Below are 19,647 nucleotides of genomic sequence, written 5' to 3' on the forward strand. Positions count from 1 at the left end.
TTGAATCATACAACCTGGTGCACACGGTTCATAGATCTCACAATTTAATCCAATTAAATCAATTCACTTTCTCTGAGTTTGTAGCTCCAAAAGTAGCAACTGGAATTAGTGCTGCAGTGCGAGAGAAATGACACCTTTCATCCCAGCTCTTCTGATGTTTTTGTGAGCCTCAAGATAGTTGGTATTTTTCTTAAAAGATCTTGCTTCTGGTGGGATGGGATTGAGGTGAGAATATCAACTATCTTTTTTTAAAAAAAAAGGTTTGAGGCCACACGGTTGCAAAAGAAAGCCTTAAAATATGACTTGACTATGCCCATAGGACTCAAATTCAAGAGGGTATATAAAAAGAGAGCTCCCCATTTTTTTCAGTCTCATGACTTTTAGGGTCCTGACTCATAAATTTTTTGAGTGTTTGGGTTGGCAAAACTGTAAGCTAGGTACCCCAGTTTTCATGCACCGAGCCTTTGGACAGAGAGTGGCAGAAGTATAACCACCACATGAAAGTCTGAAGACAGAAAGTGAAGAAATACTGTAGCCCACTCCAGAAGAACCCAACTAGTCAGAATGGAATGATCAGAGGTTAGAATGTAGCACACACTGTAGGGTTAAACCCCCTTCTTTTACAAGAAGTGCCATGGTAACCCTAAGTGCTTAGAACTGACACTCACTAGAGGATGATAATTCTGGTTTGGGTAAACTTTTAAGGTTTCAAACTTTTGAGGTTAAACCTAGGTCTCCCACATCCCAGGCCAGTCCTATAAACACACCACACAGCCTGCTGCCCTTAATTGCCCACTTCAAACCCCTTATGCTGCAGCTGTATCACTGTAGCACTATAGGCTAAAGAGTGCAGAGAGAAGGGATTCTTCCATCACTGTAGTAAATCCACCTGTCTAAAAGGTGGTAACTAGGGCAATGGAAGAATTCTTCCATCCACCTAGCAGCATTTACACCTGGGCTTAGGTCAACTTAACTACATCTCTCAGAGAACTGACTTTTTCACATCCCTGAGCAACATAGCTAGATCAGCCTAACTTTGTAGTGTAGACCAGCCCTCAGAAACTGATTTCCTTCCCCAGACCTGAAGAAGAGCTCTGTGTTGCTCAAAAGCTTGAACCTTCCACCAACATAAGTTGGTCCAATAAAAGATATTACTTCACCCACTGTGTCTCTCTAATATCCTGAAACCACGATGGCTACAACACTGCAAACATCAATTCTTGAGGCAGATTTGCTCCATGGGAACTGGATATTTGTGAATGGGCTGAGATTCCTGAAAAAAAGGCAGTGCTCTGAATGCTGTCTGTGACCACCTCTGTTCCAGGACAAGAGAGAGAGAGAGAGAGCGAGAGAGCGAGAGAGAGAGTGTGTAAATAAAACAGGTTACACTTCGATTATACACCTGGATTCCATATCAATGATTTCTCCTCTACCAGGAAACTGTCCAGCAAGGATCCAGACATCTGCTACTTCTTGACAAAGGGGAGAGGACTAGATGCCACAGCACAATGATGCTAGAGTGTGAAGGAGCACACTTGATTTTGCATCTCATCTGACAGACCGCATCTCCAGCGACACAGAATTCTCAGCACCATCTTTCATATTAGTTAAGTACCAACTCGGGGAAAGAATGCCACCTTCTCCAGGTGATTATCACCTTCCTACAGGACCCTAGCTTTTTCTTGGAAGGTACTGACTCCAACTAACATGCTCAGCTGGCAGGGGTGCAGGAATGATGTATATGGTGGTGGGGCGGAGGGTGCTGAGAACCATTGAACCAAACTGTAAACCCTGTATATAATGGAAACCACATCAAGACAGGGGGTGCAGCAGCCCCCGCAGTACCCCTAGTTCCAGCACGTATGTCAGCTGAATGAAAGTCTGAAGTGATGTTCGGCATTTACTCAAATGTTTTTAAATAGTCATAAACATGAAAGGTTACCTTTAAAGCAAACAAGCAGCCTATCCATTAGTAACCTCAAGGATTACGATCATTGCTAATGATCTTATAGCGCTTCACTTAAGAAAGCTGGTTAGTGCTGGATCAATAAGGAGATAATTTTGGACCTCCTTCCTTGAAAAACAAAAAAACGATTTCATTGCTTTTAAAATAAACTGACTCATGAAAGCAGGATACATGTATAGTCTGTTGCCTTTGGAAAGATATCATATGAAGTTATGTACTTCATCCACCTCTCTGAATGCTTTATAGTTTTAAAGAGAAAGGGGAATGTAGAGAAGAGATTTGAAGAGTGGGAATTACTCATGATTCAAAGTTAAAGTATTCTAGTTAGATGACAGCACAAAAGGAACATATACAGACAAGGCCATTTTTTCTTGAGTCTTGCTGAGCAAAGCAAGGCTATCTATGAAATGTCTATACTGCCCATTACTAGTATCCAGGTGCCTCCCTCAATAGATTTCATGGAATTTTCTACTCTTCTCCTTTCCCTGGGGACAGAAAACTGCTCTTCGGCTAGATACAGAAGACCAGATCCTCAGGTTCAGCATAGCTGAGCTCAGAACACCCGAGGAAGGGGACATAGGAAGGAAGTGGGCAGAAAGCCAATTCCCTGATCCTTGGGATATTTTGGCCCATCTCAAGATTGAACAGCTTCAGGATGGTTCTAACCTGCCCTAGCAGGAATAGGAACCTGGGGCCATTCCACCAGCTGAGAATTATTTCACCCAGACACCCACATGTCTTTCAGCACACCCACTACGCCAGAAGTCTATGTTGTACAGCTTGCTAGTGGATCCAGCAAGAAAGTGCCTTAGCTAACCTCTCTGTGATTCCCTATGCTCAGCCACCATGACTTGTAGGGTCCCCAGTGAGACATGTGACATGGTCTCCACAGCCCTGATTTTATAAAAGGCCTCATTTTGACTACCAGTATTTGTGGGTGCATCTTGTAGCGCTTAGTTATTCTAAGCATCCAATTGCACTTGCAAGACATTTTATAAAACACGCTTACAAATATTTGCACCCACTGATACCAGAGGCCATTTGTAGGGTAGCAAGTTAGGCCCCATGTTATTAGGCTCATAGCAAAATCACTGATGTGCTAGAAGTGATTGTTGTGCTTTGTTCCCTAAACCAGCCCTTGCAACTCTCCCATGCATGGAATCAGATGCAGGAGCAGATAATCTGTGCCATTACTGATGGCCCATACTTCAAATTAACTGGAGAAAATCCTTTTTTGGGGCATAGGGTATGTCTACAAAGCAAAGAAAAACCCACAGCTGACCCAGCTCTAGGACCCGGAAGTCTACACAGCAATAAAACAGCCCACGACCCACGCACCCGAGTCAGCAGGCATGGGCCAGCCATGGGGTTTTTTTTTGCTGTGTAGACATACCCTAAGAGGCCAGCATGCTTATCTAGTGCAGCGTCTGCCCCCTCCCCAAATCCCTGGACAGATATTGCCTATGGACCCTGGTCTAGTACAGTACAGAACTACATGAAAGGGCCAAACTTGTCTGAATTACCATGTTGGGAATGGATTTGTGCTTACAATAGGATATAAACTGGAGCCTCTGAGTACCTGGCCTTGACAGAAAGATCTGAAAATTGATACTTTAAGTGACTTTTTAAAAACTTTCAATCATGGCTCCTTTCAGGGGGTGGAAAATCGCTGGAGGAGATCCCTCCATACTGCTTCCCTCACTGAGCGAAATACAGTCTACCCTTTGGCTGTCAGCTCAGGGCTGGCATTGGACTCACTGGGGCCCAGGGCAGAAACTAAGGAGTGGCCCCCACCCCGCCTCCCTAACTTGCTCACACGTTGGATTTCTGCAACGTTTCGGTTTTATCAATATCATAATAGTAATATTACTGCTACTACTGCCACTCAAGCCATCATACAGTGTAAAAAGGACTTTTATGCAAGAAAAAAAAGCAATTCAGAACGCATCTCTTAAGGAGTATGAAACACAACAAACTTATCCAAATCACTTAGAAGGGGACCTTCCTAGCTTTGAGGAGGCAAAATCTTCAATTATTTTAGAGAAGTCCAGCTTGTGACGAATTTTGCGTTCAATTGAAATCTCAGCCAGACCATTCGGACGATCTTGTGATACTGTTGAATGTAAATAGTTCTTCAGTAAATTTAAGCATAAGAAGCTTCTCTCTCCTGAGGTCATGGTTAGAGGTACAGTCAAAAGGAGATGCAATGCAATGTTTAGGTTTGGATACAGGTCCAACAACTCGACTCAGTGATTGCCTAATTTTACTCTGCTCTCTCTCTCAAACTGGGGCACAGGAACAGGGGGAGCCAGGGAGCCATGGCTTCATCACTTTTTACCAGCCTGAAGGGCGAGTGATGGGGGGAGTTGGCGGAGAGGAGCGAATGGAGGCAGGGCCTCATGGGGAAGGGGCAACACGAGGGTGGGGCCTTGGAAAGAAGGGTTGGCCCAAGGGCAGGGCCTCAGTTCAGGTGCCGGTGGCCCCACACACACACTTTTAGGGAGCTTCCGTCGCTCCTGCTCTGGAATCCAACACCAATCAACCATCAGCGATTTGCTCTTTCGAAGTGCAGATGTAACAAATCAAACAAACACAATGGAGCTGCGATTCAGTAAGCAAATGAGTTCACAAAAAATATGCGATATGAATTTGTTCTGCCACAGTTATTTTTTAGACTTTAGTGAGATTTATTTCCAGTTTTAGAGATTAAATTGCTGTAATACTTGCATTACATTTACCCACATTGACACTGCAGATATGATATAACTCAGTGGTTTTCAAACTATGGGTTGTGATCCAGTACTGGGTCGCAAAATGGAAGGCACTGGGTCATGGTGGCTCTGGTCAGCACGACTGACCGGGCCATTAAAGTCCAGTGGGCGGTGCTGCCCGGCTCAGGCAGGCTAGTCCCTACCTGTTCCGACGCTACGCTGCACCCCAAAAGCAGCCAGCAGCAGGTCCAGTTCCTCGGCAGGGGGGCCATGGGGCTCCACGCACTGCCCCCAACCCGAGCACCAGCTCCGCATTCCCATTGGCCGGTTCCTCGACAATGGGAGCTTGGGGTGCAGTGCCTGTGGGCAAGAGCCGTGCGGAGCCACTTGCACTCCTCTGCCTAGGAGCTGGACCTGCTGGTGGCTGCTTCCGGGGCACAGCGCAGTCTGCAGTGCCAGGACAGGCGGGAAGCCTGCCTCTACACCCCAGCTGCACCGCTGACCGGGAGCCACCGGAGGTAAGCCTGCACCCCAACCCCACACCCCAATCCCATGCCCCAGCCCTGAGGCCCCCCTCAAACCCAGAGCCCCCTCCTGCACCTCTAGCCCCACCCCAGAGCTTGCACCCCCATCCCAGAGCCCTGACCCCCTCCTGCACCACAACCCCCTGCCCCACCCCAGAGCTCCCTCCCACACCCTGAACCTCTCATTCCCAGCCTCACCCCACAGCCCTCACCCCTGCACCCCAACCCTCTGCCCCAGCCCTGAGCCCCTCCCAACACCCCAAACCCCTTATCCCCAGCTCCGCTGGGTCACAGGCATCAACAATTTTCTTCAGCTGGGTTGCCAGAAAAAAAGTTTGAAAACCACTGATATAACTTAGCTTTGTGGGGCCCTGGGCAATGGCCCTGTTTGCTACCCCCTAATGCCGGCCCTGAGTCTGCCACAGTGATGATGGGGTCTGCAGGAGAGCCATAGTACATTTCCAGGAATTAGAATTTCCAGTGCCGACTGCAACCACAAGAAAAAACTGCCCCAGCAAAGCATACTCATTTCCTCTGTGGTTTATGCCTCACCAACAGTCTAGAGCCACACCACAGATGCCTACGTGGAGATACCAGGAACTAACTCTATAAAGACACAATCTTAGCTGCCCAGGGTCCTTTAGCTGTGGGCGGGCTTGTACTGCGCCCCCCCTCCCCAGAACCCAATAGGACGGGCCTACTAGTTCAGGTGGTCAGTAATGCATCCCTGACATGGGGCTTTGTGATGAGGGTTTTAAAGGGGAAAGTGGGAGGTTCCTGGGACCTTCCCCCCATAGGCAGCCTGCCAGCCATACACTCTTGCACACTGTAGATCCCTGCTGCTGTGGCTAACATATCCCACAGAACTGGAGATTGTTACCAATGTATAAACAACAAAAGTGAGCCAGAGCACAGACTAAAACCTCACTAGTCCTGTGGGGCTTTCACTGCTAATAACATTAGTTTTATTTGCTGCCTCCTGGCCTTTATCTACATACTCTGACCAGATGTATACATGTATGTCACGCACACACACCACCCTTTGTCTTTGATTTTCACATCCCCAGTCAGCAGCTGCAGAAGTCAACACATCTCAATTCAGTTCTCAAGGTCTGGAAAACAGTTCTTTAAAGTGATCAGAGGTCAAACCATGTATGTAAAAACCCAGAGCCAAGACAACAGTGCACTCATCTGAACTGACCCACCAACATGACTTTGTATTACTTCAGCTCACAGTGTGTAAGTGAGCTCATGTTTCTCCAAAACAGGTCACGCAGCCCTGTTAGCAATAATATCTTCCCCCAGATGATTTGGAAATTGCAGTTTAGAAGGCTCAAAAGCAATTACTATGCAACTTCTGCTTTGATGGAGGAGACAGAAATAACAATGAATTTGCTTTATAATTGGATGGTGCTTACTAATGTACCACGTAAACCCCCCATCATGACACACTTGTTAGCATGCACTGCAAAGTAACCATCAGCCATTCTATGCATGAATTGTGTGCCCTGTAAAGCACTGCTGAAAAAATTCCAATCTATTCATAACAGATTCTTAAAGTTTACAGCTCCCAGGCTACAGATGGAGAGTTTGAAGTCCAGAAATTACAAAGAGCAGGAAACACAACTTCTCTAACCCCATTTAAATTCATTCAGAACATGATCATGTAAGATGGGTTGCAATGACACCTACACACCACTATGACTGGTGCATTAAAACCCAGCCACACTGTCCCAGAAGAGCTTGCCACCATGTGTTGCAACAGCTGTAAAACACAGCTCTGTCACAGAGTGCTTCTAACTGTGCAAGAGTGCTGTAAGTGAGATTTCTCAACATCCCCCCTCCATCAACCCTGACTCGCTTCATATGGGGGTGCCAATGCACAGGTACAACAGAATGCAGCTGATCCCACAATCCTATTCAGCATCTATCCTACCCACTCCACCACTCCTCAACCAACAAGACTAGTCTCCTCAAGCAGCAGCATGCAGGTTTGGTGGTGACTGGCAAAACAGAGGCCGAGCATCTGACCCTGAACTTCCTATTTCATTGGCACAGGAGTGGTAGATCATAGCAACAGGAAACAGCAAGGAATTTTTTGTCTACAAACCAGTCCTATCGAAAGCAGCTGATATGCAGAGAAAACCACAGAGAGCAAAGTACCTGCTGCAGGCAATGAAAACTCTTGCCTCATGTGAGACTGCAGTCAGTTAGGTGCTAAACAGGGCCCCATTTGCCCCTGTAGTCCCTTTTTGCAGCTGTGCCCCATCTGCCAATTGCTCTTCTATAACCCTGTAGCCTGGCAGTGTCCCCTCACTATTTTGCCACAAATGTTCTTCAGTTTTGTAAAAATCCATTTGTGCTGGCTGACAATCACTTCTAGCACCATGAAATGCTGCAGTGACAGGAATGACTGATCACAACAGTGGTAAAGGTTAAGGGATTTATTCAGAGCGGTTTCAGAGTGGTAGCCGTGTTAGTCTGTATCAGCAAAAAGAACAAGGAGTACTTGTGGCACCTTAGAGACTAACAAATTTATTTGGGCATAAGCTTTTGTTGGCTAAAACCCACTTCATCTGATGCACGGACTGGAAAATATAGTAGGAAGATATATAGATATAGATAGATATACAGAGAACATGAAAAGATGGGGTTGCCTTACCAACTCTAAGGAGACAAATCAATTAAAGTGGGCTATGATCAGCAGGAGGAAAAAAAATCACTTTTGTAGTGGTAATCAGGGTGGCCCATTTCAAACAGTTGACAAGAAGGTGTAAATAACAGCAGGGGAGAAAATTAGCCTGGGGAAATAGTTTTTAGTTACTGTAATGACTCATCCACTCCCAGTCTTTATTCAAGCCTAATTTAATGGTGTCCAGTTTGCAGATTAATTCCAGTTCTGTAGTTTCTTGTTGGAGTCTGTTTTTGAAGGGTTTGTTTTTTTTAAGAATTGCCACTTTTAGGTCTGTAATTGAGTGTCCAGAAAGGTTGAAGTGTTCTCTGACTGGTTTTTGAATGTTATAATTCTTGACATCTGATTTGTGTCCATTTATTCTTTTGTGTAGAGACTGTCCGGTTTGGCCAGTGTACATGGGAGAGGGGCATTGCTGGCACATGATGGCATATATCACATTGGTAGATGTGCAGGTGAACGAGCCTCTGATATTGTGGCTGATGTGATTAGGCCCTATGATGGTGTCCCCTGAATAGATATGTGGACACAGTTGGCAACGGGTTTTGTTGCAAGGATAGGTTCCTGGGTTAGTGGTTCTGTTGTGTGGTGTGTGGTTGCTGGTGAGTATTTGCTTCAGGTTGGGGGGCTGTCTGTAAGCAAGGACTGGCCTGTCTCCCAAGGTCTGTGAGAGTGAGGGATCATCCTTCAGGATAGGTTGTAGATCCTTGATGATGCGCTGGAGAGGTTTTAGTTGGGGGCTGAAGGTGACGGCTAGTGGCGTTCTGTTACTTTCTTTGTTGGGCCTATCCTGTAGTAGGTGACTTCTGGCTCTGTCAATCTGTTTCTTCACTTCACCAGGTGGGTACTGTAGTTTTAAGAACACTTGGTAGAGATCCTGTAGGTGTTTGTCTCTGTCTGAGGGGATTGGAGCAAATACGGTTCTATCTTAGAGCTTGGCTGTAGACAATGGATCATGTGGTGTGGTCTGGATGAAAGCTGGAGGCATGTACGTAAGTATAGCAGTCAGTTCGTTTCCAGTATAGGGTGGTGTTTATGTGACCATCGCTTATTTGCACTGTAGTGTCCAGGAAGTGGATCTCCTGTGTGGACTGGTCCAGGCTGAGGTTGATGGGGATGGAAATTGTTGAAATCCCGGTGGAATTCCTCAAGGGTTTCTTTTCCATGGGTTCAGATGATGAAGATGTCATCAACGTAGCGCAAGTAGAGTAGGGGCATTAGGGGACGAGAGCTGAGGAAGCGTTGTTCTAAGTCAGCCATAAAGATGTTGGCATATTGTGGGGCCATGCAGGTACCCATAGCAGTGTCGCTGACTTGAAGGTATACATTGTCCCCAAATATGAAATAGTTGTGGGTGAGGACAAAGTCAGAAAGTTCCTCCACCAGGTTTGCCGTGACATTATCGGGGATACTGTTCCTGACGGCTTGTAGTCCATCCTTGTGTGGAATATTGGTGTAGAGAGCTTCTACCTCCATAGTTGCTAGGATGCTGTTTCCTGGGAGATCACCAATGTGTATAAAATAAAAGTGCTCCTCAGAGTTATCATCATTGTTTTTAAAAACGCATTTTACCACATCTAATGTGCCACTGCAGCCTGGCCACTTGGGATTGCTAGAGGATGTCACACTGTGTCCCAGGCAACACAGATCTATGTCACACACAGAAGGTGAAAAAGAAAGCAGGGTCCCACTAGCCAAAGTTCTGCTCATGACACTAGTTCAGGTTCTGTGGGAATTGGGATCTCTTCTTACCTGGTTACAGCAAACAGACACCTGAGTTTGACATCTAGAACAGTGCTTCTCAAACTATCTGATGTGGCGGACCGGCAATTTTTTTTCCCCAATGTGCCAGGGACCCGGTACCATATTTGTGCCATATTATTATCGTTTTCGCATAGGCACGTAGCACATCAGATCAGAAAAACTAACATTCTTCACTGTATTAATTGGAATGGGAGTGTGGCGTACATGCGGAGATGTTCCCATTTAAATACACTGAAGACTGACTGAAAGGCTGTGCGTCTGTGTGGATAGTATAAAATGACTATTATTCGTTTACAATCCAAGAAAATATTATTTGAGCATTCGTAGTAATATTAATTTAGACTGGAAACAATATAATGAATAAAATAAATTTTGGCAGACATTTTTTATTTTATGTTTATTTTGTAAACAAATAATATTACAATACAAATAAAAAATATTTAAAAAATCAAACCAGCAAAGTCTCCTAATAAATATATTATAAAAAAAATTATTAACACAGTAATAGGCATGTTAAAACCTTAACCTTTATTAATGTGAAAGGTGAGCCTGCTTCTTCTTTGTCAGTTTATCTAGTTGTGGTTCAATTGAGGACAGTGCCACACACAATGGAGAATGACTATCCATACTATTTCTGTACTTTGTCTTCATGACACTCATGGTTGAGAAGCCAGTCTCGCAGAGGTATGTTGAAGGAAATGGGAGAAGAGTTTTCAGAGCAATTTCAGAAAGCTCAGGATATTCTGCTTTCACTTTTATCCAAAAGGAAGCAAGTGATGTTGTAGTTTCGAAACTCATCTTCAATCTTTTGTCAGCAGCCAGCTCCAACAATTTATCCTCCATAATGACAGTTAAGTCATCTTTCAATGGAATAAATGGATTTCGGACCCATCCAGTCCCTTTCCGTGGATCTTCTTCTGCTGGGAAGTAAAACTCAAAACGTTCTGCTAAATTCATCAAGTGTTCACTGATGACATTTCATAGAGATGTAACATCAAGGTCTTCACCTGCATCCGTGATGACTGTCGCTAAGTTGTGAAACACGTCATAACAATCTCTTGACACTTGACTCTTCCATGCTTTTAGCTTTCATTTCTGTCCGTCGATCTTGTCTGCCATTGTAAGACACGAAGCCATCCTTCCCTGCATGGAGGTGTTGAGATAATTAAAGATGGCAAAGATATCAGCTAAATAAGCCAGCTTGGCTATCCAAGCCACATCTTGGAACAATTGTGACCAATTTGGTTTTCTGTCCTGAAGAAACTTGGCAACCTCGTTTCGGAGCTCAAATACTCTTGACAGGACTTTTCCCCTCGATAACCAACGTACATCAGCATGCAATAGGAGCTGTTTATGATCAGCTCCCATATCTCACATAATGCAGCGAATAGTCTCGAATTTAAAGCATTCGCCTTTACATGGTTCAGAATTTTTACGACCTCGCTGAGCACACTGTTTAGTTCTGTTGACATTTTTTTTGTTGTAAGACTTTCTCGGTGAAGGAAGCAGTGCACTGACTTGCATTCGGGTGCAAGCGCCTTAATCTGGGTAACCACTCCAGAATGCCATCCTGTCATTGCGGTGGCGCCAACAGAACATACGCCTACACAAAACTTGAAATCCAACCCACATTTGTTAACAATGTAGACGCTCACAGTCTTGAACACTTCAGAACTAGTTGTTTTTGTTGGTAGTGAAGCAGAAAACAAAAACTCTTCCTTCAAATCACCCTCATGTTCAAAGCGCACAAACACCATCAGAACTGCCGTATTAGCAACGTCTGTACATTCATCAAGCTGCAAAGAAAAGTACTTACCTAATTTAATCTGTCCTATGAGCTGATCTTCCATATCATGAGCCAGATCGTGAATTCGTTGAGCTATAGTGTCATTTGAAAGTGGCACCTGAGCCACTTTCTTTGCCGCCGGCTCACCCAGCATTTCCATGCAGACATCTTTAATACAGCCTATCACTAGTGTCTCACCGATTGTGTATGGGCTTTTTAGCCTTAGCAACGCGAAGCGTTACTTTATAAGAAGCTCACAGAGCACAAGTATTTATGTGTGACACTTCAAAGATCTGTTTCTGACGGCCTTTTAAATTAACATGCTTTCTTTCGAAGAACTCTTTCGGCTTTGAACTAATTTCATTATGTTTTTTATTTAAATGCCTCTTCAGCTTTGATGCCTTCATTGCGTTGTTAGCCAACACATCGCCACAAATAATGCACTGCGGTTTTGGCACTCCACCATCATTCATGGCTACAAAACCGAACTGAGGAGTCATATTTCCGAGTAAAGCTAGTATGAATTCTTTTTTGTTGACAATACTTCGGTTTCATTTACATTGCCGTCATCTGATTCAGAATTACTTGCGTGTTCAGCAACTGGATGTCTCTGCTTGATAAATATGTCAATTGGGCCTCACTTCGCCGTCTGTAAATTAGGCATAAAAATAATTAATATAAATTCCATTACTCCGGGTATGTACTTAATTTATGATATTAGGATGAAAGCCGAATAAATGCAGTGGGAATGCTTTTATTGAGAAATATGTGCAGGAGAACATTGATTAATAGGGTAAGTAATGTTAGGATAAGAAGATAATATACATTTTAAAATTAAATTGCAAACAGGATAATAATTGAAAAGTTAAGATGGTTTGAACATATGGAAAGAATGAATAATGAACGTCAAAAATAAGATTTACCTGTCTGAAAGATATGGAGTGAGAAAGTGAGGAATTTCGAGAACTTCCTGGAAGAAACATGGAGGTTTGATTCTAAAAGAGGGGAAAGCTATAAGTAAGAACAATGAGAGCATGTATGAAACGATATATGGATATGGAGGAAGCGAGGATGTTATGCTCATACAAAGCACATGGGATCTTTTCAGGGGGAAAAGGCAAATACACCGCATTTATTGAAAATACAACAGTTAGCATATGCTTTTCAGTTACACACACACACACACAGAGTCCTGCCAGTTGTTGTTTATAGTCACCAGTCTGTTGTAGCTCGAGTCAATCTAATGGCCAGTTAGATTGAGCACGAGTGAGGAGCTGGGCTCTGTCGGTCGTGATCTGATGCTCCGAGGCTTTGCAGGACTGAACCAGAGTTCCATGGCAAAACACCCCAGCTTTATAGTTGTAAATTCCCATTTGAGTCCATGCATTTTGCAATGTCATCCTGTAATCATTAGTCCTTAAGTGGTGTTAATCTTGTGGTTTTCTGCTGTTACCATTTGATGGTTATTGTCGGGCTTCCCATCATTATCTCCTATTTGTTGTCTCGCCTTCGGGGGTGCCTGTCTCACCTCTGAGGTCGTCAACGCTGCTAACATGCTTAGCATCCGATACAACAGATGTTTTCTGATTGTCTCCTGGTCTTTCCAAATCTCTCACTTTTTCTTTCAGAGTAGCAGCTGTGTTAGTCTGTTTCCACAAAAAGAAAAGGAGTACTTGTGGCACCTTAGAGACTAACAAATTTATTTGAGCATAAGCTTTCGTGAGCTACAGCTCACTTCATCGGATGCATGCAGTGGAAAATACAGTAGGGGGATTTTATATACACAGAGAACATGAAACAATGGGTGTTACCATACACACTGAAAGGAGAGTGATCGGGTAAGGTGAGCTATTACCAGCAGGAGAGAAAAAAACCCTTTTGTAGTGATAATCAAGGTGGGCCACTTCTAGCAGTTGACAAGAACGTGTGAGGAACGGTAGGGGAGAAAAATAAGCATGAGGAAATAGTTTTACTTTGTGCAATGACATATCCACTCCCAGTCTTTATTCAAGCCTAAATTAATGGTGTCCAGTTTGCAAATTAATTCCAACGAGAGACTGCTGACACGTTCTTGTCAACTGCTCGAAATGGCCCACCTTGATGATCACTACAAAAGGGGTTTTTTCTCTCCTGCTGGTAATAGCTTACCTTACTTGATCACTCTCCTTACAGAGTGTATGGTAACACCCACTGTTTCATGTTCTCTATGTATATAAAATCCCCCTACTGTATTTTTCACTGCATGCATCCAATGAAGTGAGCTGTAGCTCACGAAAGCTTATGCTCAAATAAATTTGTTAGTCTCTAAGGTGCCACAAGTACTCCTTTTCTTTTTTCACTCTTTCTTGACCATCTGGATATTTGTAATGGCTTTCATACCTTATCTTTTCCTGATGCATTCATTCCTCATTCACACAAACAGAAACCTTCAAAGGTATACAGACAGCAGTATTTTATATTCAGCGGAATATATTGTAAATCAAGCCTTGCTAAATCTTATAACTAAAACAATTCACATTGGGGCTTCAGGCCCTCAACATTTCTCTAATCTATTTATCATAGACACAATACAAAATCCTGTCTCTTACTAACTAAACTTTATAACAGGTCCTAATTGTAATGCATATTGGAAACAGGATCCCAGTCTCAGACGGTCATTCCTTTCTGTTATTCCAGAAGGGTGGCTGGCAGAATGAAATCAAAGTTTACATCAATTCTTATAGTACAATTAGTACAATTATAAAATCATGCTCCTCCAAGGACTGTCTGTCTTTTTGGCTATAGGTGTGTGGTGTTCAATTGTCTCCATCTACTTCATAAGGGATATGGTGGGATTGGAGAGAAAATAATTATTAAAATTTATAATATTATTAGTACTTTCATTCTCAGATCAGTGCGTTCGGACGGGGTCCCAACTGACAAACGCGCAGAGATCCATATGACGCTCTTTATTCAACTTCTCGATGGTAACTGCCGGTGGGGCGGGGTCTTTATATGAGAATCATAGAATCACAGAATATCAGGGTTGGAAGGGACCCCAGAAGGTCATCTAGTCCAACCCCCTGCTCGAAGCAGGACCAATTCCCAGTTAAATCATCCCAGCCGGGGCTTTGTCAAGCCTGACCTTAAAAACCTCTAAGGAAGGAGATTCTACCACCTCCCTAGGTAACGCATTCTACAATCTACAATACAATACAATGAAGAAACAGATTGACAGAGCCAGAAGAGTACTCAGAAGTTACCTACTACAGGACAGGCCCAACAAAGAAAGTAACAGAACGCCACTAGCCATCACCTTCAGCCCCCAACTAAAACCTCTCCAAACCATCATCAAAGATCTACAACCTATCCTGAAGGACGACCCATCACTCTCACAGATCTTGGGAGACAGGCCAGTCCTTGCTTACAGACAGCCCCCCAACCTGAAGCAAATACTCACCAGCAACCACACAACAGAACCACTAACCCAGGAATCAATCCTTGCAACAAAGCCCACTGCCAACTGTGTCCACATATCTATTCAGGGGACACCATCATAGGGCCTAATCACATCAGCCACACTATCAGAGGCTCGTTCACCTGCACAGCTAACAATGTGATATATGCCATCATGTGCCAGCAATGCCCCTCTCCCATGTACATTGGTCAAACTGGACAGTCTCTACGTAAAACAAATCAGACATCAAGAATTATAACATTCAAAAACCAGTCAGAGAACACTTCAGTCTCTTTGGTCACTCGATTACAGACCTAAAAGTTGCAATTCTTCAACAAAAAAACTTCAAAAACAGACTCCAACGAGAGACTGCTAAATTGGAATTAAGTTGCAAACTGGACAACATTACATTAGGCTTGAATAAAGACTGGGAGTGGATGTGTCATTACACAAAGTAAAACTATTTCCCCATGTTTATTTTCCCCCCTCCCCACTGTTCCTCACACATTCTTGTCAACTGCTGGGAATGGCCCACCTTGATTATCACTGCAAAAGGTTCCCCTCCCGCCCCCCCGCTCTCCTGCTGCTAATAGCTCACCTTACCTGATCACTCTCGTTACAGTGTGTATGGTAACACCCATTGTTTCATGTTCTCTATGTATATAAATCTCCCCACTGTATTTTCCACTGAATGCATCCGATGAAGTGAGCTGTAGCTCATGAAAGCTTATGCTCAAATAAATTTGTTAGTCTCTAAGGTGCCACAAGTACTCCTTTTCTTTCATTAGACAGGCTTTCCATTCCTCGGATCATCCTAGTAGCCCTTCTCTGTACCTGTTCCAGTTTGAATTCATCCTTCTTAAACATGGGAGACCAGAACTGCACACAATATTCCAGGTGAGGTCTCACCAGTGCCTTGTATAATGGTACTAACACGTCCTTATCTCTACTGGAAATACCTCGCCTGATGCATCCCCAGACCGCATTAGCTTTTTTCATGGCCACATCACACTGGTGACTCATAGTCATCCTCTCAACCAATACTCTGAGCTCTTTCTCCTCCTCCATTACTTCCAGTGATGTGTCCCCAATTTATAACTTAAATTCTTGTTATTAATCCCTAAATGCATGACCTTGCACTTTTCACTATTAAATTTCATCCTATTACTGTTACTCCAGTTTACAAGGTCATCCAGATCTTCCTGTATGATATCCCGATCCTTCTCTATATTGGCAATACCTCCCAGCTTTATGTCATCTGCAAACTTTATTAGCACACTCCCACTTTTTGTTCCGAGGTCAATAATAAAAAGATTAAATAAGATTGGTCCCAAAACAGATCCCTGAGGAACTCCACTGGTAACCTCCCTCCAGCCTGACAGTTCACCTTTCAGTTGGACCCGCTGTAGCCTCCCTGTTAACCAATTCCTTATCCACCTTTCAATTTTCATATTGATCCCCATCTTTTCCAATTTAACTAATAATTCCCCATGTGGCATGGTATCAAACGCCTTACTGAAATCTAGGTAAATTAGATCCACTGTGTTTCCTTTGTCTAAAAAATCTGTTACTTTCTCAAAAAAGGAGATCAGGTTGGTTTGGCATGATCGACCTTTTGTAAAACCATGTTGTATTTTGTCCCATTTACCATTGACCTCAATGTCCTTAACTACTTTCTCCTTCAAAAATTTTTCCAAGACCTTGCATACTACAGATGTCAAACTAAAAGGCCTGTAGTTACCCGGATCACCTTTTTTCCCTTTCTTAAAAATAGGAACTATATTAGTAATTCTCCAATCATACGGTACAACCCCTGAGTTTACAGATTCATTAAAAATTCTTCCTAATGGGCTTGCAATTTCATGTGCCAATTCCTTTAATATTCTTGGATGAAGATTATCTGGGCCCCTGATTTAGTCCCATTAAGCTGTTTGAGTTTCGCTTCTACCTCAGATACGGTAATATCTACCTCCATATCCTCATTCCCATTTGTCATCCTGCCATTATCCCTAAGATCCTCTTTAACCTCATTAAAGACTGAGGCCAAGTATTTGTTTAGATATTGGGCCATGACTAGATTATCCTTGACCTCCACTCCATCCTCAGTGTTTAGCAGTCCCACTTCTTCTTTCTTTGTTTTCTTCTGATTTATATGGGCTATAGAACCTTTTACTATTGGTTTTAATTCCCTTTGCAAGGTCCAGCTCTACTTGACTTTTAGCCTGTCTCACTTTATCCCTACATGTTCTGACCTCAATAAGGTAGATTTCCTTGCTGATCACTCCCATCTTCCACTCTCTGTATGCTTTCTGCTTTTTCTTAATCACCTCTCTGAGATGCTTGCTCATCCAGCTTGGTCTACAACTCCTGCCTATGAATTTTTTCCCCTTTCTTGGGATGCAGGCTTCCGATAGCTTCTGCAGCTTTGATTTAAAGTAATCCCAGGCCTCCTCTGCCTTTAGATCCATAAATTCTTCAGTCAGTCCAATCCACTTCCCTAACTAATTTCCTTAATTTTTGAAAATCAGCCCTTTTGAAATCAAAAACCCTAGTTGCAGATTTATTTTTGTTAATCCTTCCGTTCAGTTTGAACTGAATTAGCTCATGATCACTTGAACCAAGATTATCTCCTACAACCATTTCTTCTATGAGGTCCTCACTACTCACCAAAACCAAATCTAAAATGGCATCCCCTCTAGTCAGTTCAGCAACTACTTGATGAAGGAATCCATCAGCTATCGCATCTAGGAAAATCTGAGCCCCATTATTATTACTAGCACTCGTCCTCCAGTCTATATCTGGGAAGTTAAAGTCTCCCATGATCACGCAGTTTCCATTAGTATTTACTTCATTAAAAACATTAAAGAGGGCTCTATCCATATCCAAATTAGATCCCAGCAGTCTATAGCACACCCCAAGCACTATCCCAGGGGAGACTCTAATAGTTTTCTTCCCCAATGTAATTTTTGCCCAGACGGACTCTGTCTTATCCATTCCATTGCTTCTTATTTCTTTACATTCTATCTCATCATTGATATACAGTGCTACTCCACCACCTTTACCTTTATTTCAGTCTTTCCTAAACAGCACAGACCCTTCAATACCTGTAGCCCAGTCATGACTACTATTCCACCATGTTTCTGTTCTCCCTATAATATCTGGGATCACTTCCTGCACCAGTAGCTCTAGATCCTTTATTTTCTTACCTGGGCTCCTCACATTGGTGTACAAACATCTTAATTTTTGCTGTTTGGCCTCGCTCACATTCTGCACCCGATTAGGCACGGTCTTTCTACAGCCAGTACAACCTATTAGACTGGTATCCACACTGCCCTTACTCCTTATATGCATTCTCCTACCCACAGCTGTATCCTTTCTTACTTCGTTTTCTTCCCTCTCAATGCTAAAATCCGGCATGGAGATTACCTGGACATCTCCCAACCATCTCCCCCAAATTCCTAGTTTAAAGCTCTCTTAATCAGTTGTGCCAGCCTCCATCCTAGAAGACTATTTCCTTCCCTACTCAGATGAAGTCCGTCCCAAGAGAACTGTCCTCTGTCCATGAATACCTCCCAGTAACCATACATCCCAAAGCCCTCCTTATAGCACCACTGCCTGAGCCATCTGTTGATCATCATAATCTTGTCACACCTTTGTTGCCCTTCTCTAGGAACATACAGAATCCCACCGCTGCTACGGCTGTCTGTGCTGCTGCCTGACAGGCTGGCTACCTTTATAGGACCCCTTCTCCTCCAACAGAACTCCCACTGAAACTCCGCTGTTTACAGCTCTGTTTGCTAGCTCCTGTGCCGCTACAGCTGTCTGTCTGAGGCATCACCTATCCTAAAACGTGAGGGATTGTCCTGCTTTCACAGGGCAACCAGCCATGTCCCAGCATGCATTTCAGACCAGTGCAAGATCATGTCCTGACTATGGTGACCATATTTTAGAATGGGAAAGGGAAAAATAGAAATGGATACCAGATAATTGGCTACAATGGAGGTACAGATTTCTTTATTTGAAGAGACTGTACTCAAAAATGTATACAAAGTAATTCATTTAATTGTACCAATCTAAGCACCAGTAGAAAACATACCATCCTGACTGATGCAGCTAACATCTTCATTGGCAATGTTTCCCAGCAGGCCCAGGAGCAGTGTTTTATGTTTTTTTATAACTTCTCGAAAGGCAGCAAGAGCCCTATAAGACAATATTCGCATTTCATCTCTGAAAGGAGAACCAGCCCACAGTGAGGTGCCTAGTTAGACATGGAGCCTTTCTAAACCTAGATCTGAAAAACAATGGGACTGGGCAGTTTCGGGGGTGGGGAGGAATCAGCAGTGAGACACAGACACTTTCACTTCTAGGCTCCTATTGTGAATCCATTCAAGTTCAATAGCAACTGATTCTCCCTTTAATCTGGAAGTGAATTTGTGGATCTCAATCCAGTTCCTAGAGGACAACGGTCCACAATCACAAAAGCCACTGGTGTACTGTATTCGGCATGCCTCTTGGGGGTCACCGCAAAAAGACCAAGGACTGAATGGACACTGAGCTACTCTCTCACCCCTGCTAGTGAGCTCTCTGCAACACGATGAAGACACAGTAGCTAAGATAATGTAGGGAAAGTTGCACTGTCACTGCTTGTTCTGTGGATAAAAAGAGGATGCATTTATAGTACTATTAACAGAATCTTTCAAAAGGCTTTTAATTAATTCACTTAGACTGAAGGGGGATTTCAGAGATTCACAATTAAACCTCTCATCTC

General features: G+C 43.5%; 1 protein-coding gene across 6 annotated transcripts in view; it reads right to left on the reverse strand.

The window, feature by feature from the left end:
• The window catches only part of LOC140914687 (uncharacterized), a 147,963-nt gene that overhangs the window by 121,151 nt on the left and 7,165 nt on the right, over nt 1-19,647 (reverse strand). Inside the window, exons 2-3 of one of the 6 annotated variants that reach the window (XR_012159951.1) lie at nt 12,367-12,438; nt 8,389-12,092 (exon numbers count right to left, since the gene is read on the reverse strand). The exons of 1 other annotated variant lie outside the window; for it this stretch is intronic. The gene's annotated coding sequence lies outside the window, so the exon portion shown is untranslated. Of the gene's footprint in view, nt 1-8,388; nt 12,439-19,446; nt 19,529-19,647 lie in introns of those variants that run through there. 4 more of the 6 variants (XR_012159953.1, XM_073353142.1, XR_012159952.1 and 1 more) reach the window with 4 other exon arrangements.

This window comes from Lepidochelys kempii, chromosome 7, assembly GCF_965140265.1.
Source record: "Lepidochelys kempii isolate rLepKem1 chromosome 7, rLepKem1.hap2, whole genome shotgun sequence".
Classification (NCBI taxonomy): Eukaryota; Metazoa; Chordata; order Testudines; family Cheloniidae; genus Lepidochelys; species Lepidochelys kempii.